Below are 4,478 nucleotides of genomic sequence, written 5' to 3' on the forward strand. Positions count from 1 at the left end.
TTACTTAAAAAGTTTGCTTTGTACAATTGTAAGGCTTAGCGATTTTTAAATTGTTTGGGCATTTTAGGTTTGAACAAATGAGTAAATATATTGAGGATAATGGGAGTCTGGTTTCCCACTGTTGGAGAAAAAAAGTCCCCAGGAAGAGATCCCAAAGTAGAATGCATACTGCAGTAAAAATAATTTAACTGTATTACAAATGTATGAAACAACCTCACTGAAGGGGATGTGAGAGGAGGTACTGATGTAAGTAATTTAGGAAATGATTGTATTCTCTAATAAGACGAAAGGCAAAAGGAACTGCACAGAAGCACTGTACCCACAGGGGTCCAGATAAATAATTCTCATTCTGGTACACATGCATACTGGAGTTGAGCAATTTAGTAAATGTTTGGTGGACGGTTGAAGCCAGGTTTCTCACTGTTGGAGTGGGAATCTACAGGTAAGCAAGGGGAGAAACCTAGAATGATCCATATCATAATGGATTCAAGTTGGAGACATAGGTTTGAACACATGTTTGGCTTAATATTGATACAGATGTTACATATAGAAATATTTATAGCCATGTGTGTATATACAAGTTAGTATACACATATATTTCCTTGCTCTGTCAGCTGAGAGGAGCTAGAAGCAATGACACCCCAGTAGCAAAAGCATACCTAGTGCCAGGATCTTAGTTTCTAATACAATCCTCCAATAAAAGAACACAGGGCCAATGATCAATTCTAGGACTAGGGCAGAAAATATACAAGATGAACCTGGAGCATCTTGCAGTTCCAAAAAGTAACAAAATGTTAAAAACAATTCCAACTATGGGAGTATGTCAAGGGGATGCAGGACCCAACTGAAAGAGTCCCCAATGGCCAAAGCTGGAAAAGTCTCAGCAAGAAAATAAAATAATATTGGATTAGTAACAAAAGTGTTAAATAAATATCCATGAGCCCATACTGATATAAATAAGTTATTGAGTAAATAAATAAATGGAGGAGAAGAAATACATTCTCAGTGCAGAAGAATTCCGAATAATTTATGTAGATACTCCCCCAACAAAGATGTGGTGCATAACTCCCGACATCTTAAAGTGTGTCCTGCACATAATAATTTCCTTCCAAAGAGTGCAGTGATGGAAAGGGGGGGAAAGAGTAACTTGGCAGTGGAGAAACCTGACAAACACTAGTTCAGCCAGGTGATCAAGGTTCATATCAACAGTGATACACGTATATCTTGTTCATAGTATGTATCCTAGATATAATGTGATGAGAATGACACTTTACCTCTGTGGTCTTTCATCCCCAAACCCATAACCCCGAGTCTAACCAAGAGAAAAACATCAGACAGATCCCATTTGAGGGACATTCTTCAAAATACTTGACCAACACCCCTCAAAACCACCAAGGCCACTAAAAATAAGGAGAGCCTGAAATATTGTCACAAAATACTTGACCAATACGCCTCAAAACCACCAAGGCCACTGAAAATAAGGAAAGCCTGAAACATTGTCACAGTCAAGAGGAGCCTAAGGAATCATGATGACTAAATGGAATGTGTTATCTTGAAACAGAAAAGGGACATTAAGTAAAGACCAAGGAAATATGAATAAAGTATGGATACTTGTGAATAATAGTGTATCAATATTGGTTTATTCATTGCAACTACACAAATGTACCACACTAATGCAAGACGTTAGTAGTAGCGGAAACTGGGTGTGGGATATATGGAAATTCTGTGGACTATTTGTAATTCAACAGCTACAATTTTTTGGAAAATCTAAAATAGTTCTAAAGAATATTCTGTTAAGGAAACCAAAGCCCTCAGACACAGATTGCTGGTGGTCACCAGCTTGGGCATGTAGAGGAAAGTGCAGCGGAGATGTGCTCAGGGCACTGACAGTACCAGCACCACCTGATATCTTCAAATAAGACTGACCATGACCGTCCTAGGGTGCCCTCCTGGGGGATTTTGAAAGTTGCCCTCTGTCCCAATGGTCTTTTATTAGAGGATTTGCACTGCACATCTAATCTGCCAGCACAGAGTGGGCTCTGATTAAAGCCTGCATAGCAGCCTCAGGAGGGTAGGGAGTCCAAACAGACCCCCCAAAACAGTCTGGAGTGAGACTGGGGCACCTACTGCCTCAGGGGCTCTGTTGCCCCTGTGTGTATGGGGCAACACTTGTTCCTGGGAAACATAAGGATGCTGCCCTCGTCTCTGGGATGTTTTCTTGGGGCTTCATAAGGATCTAACTCGGATGAATCAAGAAGTTTTGCTTTGAGGGTTTCACCTTATTCTCCCCATACAGTAGGAGCCGGCAATTTCCGCTGAGAAAGTTCCCAAACTACAGAACTGAGGGAAACAGTCTCCTTCCTGCAGACTTTCACTGGGCTGTGGCTGCTGTTTGTGGAATTTAAATATCTAAACAGGAGCTGAAGGTGCCATGTCTTAGTTTCAGGGAGAGTCATGAGTCTTTGTTTGCACACCACAGGTGGCCAGCAGCACAGACTTCTTTACTCATAACTGGTGTATTTTGGTGAAGACAGGGTGGTTGAGTAAGTTGACATCAACCTCAAAGCAGCCATGTCAAGGAAAAGGTTGACTCCATGTTCCAGGGTACCAGCCACATATGGTCATTAGCCAATACTATTTGAGAGTGGTCAATACTTCCTGATTTTTCTAATTTCTTTTTTAAATTTTAAAATTGGGAACCTGTTGTCCCTTTGCCAGAAAGTAAGGTGTTAGATGGCAATTAATGTAGGCCAAGTGCTCTATCCATTTTGTACATTAGTTTTAGGAAAAATACTATTGAATTATGTGTTGGGCCTACATCAGACCAGCACAAAACTAGTATAATTGAGATGGAAACAAAACATTAACAAGCTTTAGTGCCTTCTCTCTTGCCCCAAAATGATTTCCCTCACCAAGAGACCTTGAGAATTGGGCCTTGGAAAAAATATTCTCTCTAACTTTTGGTTTAGTCCATCATGGTAAGCAGATATCATCAATGAAATTTTATTCTTAACTGACTTTGAGATTCAGTGTTTTCATATACATGTGCACAGGTAAGCCCACAAGAGTTGAAAAGGGATGCCTGGCTCTGTATCTATCGATCTAATATTGGGATTTACTGCCACCTAGAAAGTTCTACCCAATTTCAGCTTTTACAGTATACCCAGCAGAGGAAATGATAAATACCACTGTGCCACTGGGGTTGTCACTTTACAGAGTGGCATGAATGATGATAAAAGACAAACACAAATTCTGGAAAAACTTGCATTGCCTTTCCTGTCAACACTACTGAAATGTGAGATGGGAAACTATTGATAGAGAGCACTGAGTGTTCCTGATAAAATGTTATGTAACAATGACTATGCGTAACAATGTGTAAAGGCACATTTCACTGTCTCTGGAAAAAAAAAGGAATATGACCTCCTTGAGAAGCCTGCTTTTAGAAAAGATTCACATATTTTCCTTCTAAGGGAAATCAAAGCAGAGAAAGAATGGGATTTGAAACATTTCAGAAAAATTTTAGGAAACCAACCGAAACCCCAAGGTTATGTTTAGAAAAGTCTCTGACTACTGTATCTTCCTTACTACTTGAAAGCAATGACTTAATTTAGGTTTTGAAAAAGTGGCTTGGGCTATTTTGACCAGTTTATTGTGACTTGAGTACTTGCTTTCTCTGTTGTCTAATGAAGGCAGCAACACTTAACTGTTTTCAAGGAAGCTAATAAGTTATGTAAATAACCACATCAAAGGTACTTGGGGACATGGTACTAAAACCTTCATTTTATTAAATTAGTTAATATACGAAGGTTGGACAATTAAGTTTGTGAACTTTCCACCATGCACTTACACAGTAGAAAGAGAACAGTGCCTGGAACATAGTAAATGCTCGATGAATGGTGGTGATTGTAGTAGACACTCGACATCCTGCCTCATATTCCCATAAACCCGACCTCTGAGGTTGCCTGCAGCTGCCTTTGAGGTCCTGTGCACATCGGCAGGTTCTTATTTGGAGTGCTGGGTTTTCTTGGTTTCTCAGCCCAGGGGCCTCCTCAGGCACCTCCAGAGTTTATTCACTGCTTGTCAGGGGAGCCCAGAAATGTTGGGAGATATGGGTCCCAGGAGCAACCCTCAACCAATAAGAAATGGGACTTGGTGCATAAGTATCCCAGCTTCCCTGTTCTTAGGTGGGACTTATTCTGAGGCATGTTTTGCAACATTCTTTAGAGGGTCCCTAGCAGGACTAAGCTCCAGCTGCCCACAGCGGAAGCCCATTCATTAAAGTACACGTTTTTTTGTCTTCTCTCCATTTTTTACCTCACTTTCTCCACCCTCTCAACTGTGCTTCCTGGGATCACCTCCCAAATAAACGGCCTGAACCTAAGTCCTTTCTCAGAGTTTTTTTTTGTGTGTGTGTGTGTTGGGGGGGGGGGCGGGCGGGGGAGGAGGGCTGAGTGGTAACCAGAACTGAGAAAAGTCTC

This window comes from Rhinolophus sinicus, chromosome X, assembly GCF_036562045.2.
Source record: "Rhinolophus sinicus isolate RSC01 chromosome X, ASM3656204v1, whole genome shotgun sequence".
NCBI lineage: Eukaryota > Metazoa > Chordata > Mammalia > Chiroptera > Rhinolophidae > Rhinolophus > Rhinolophus sinicus.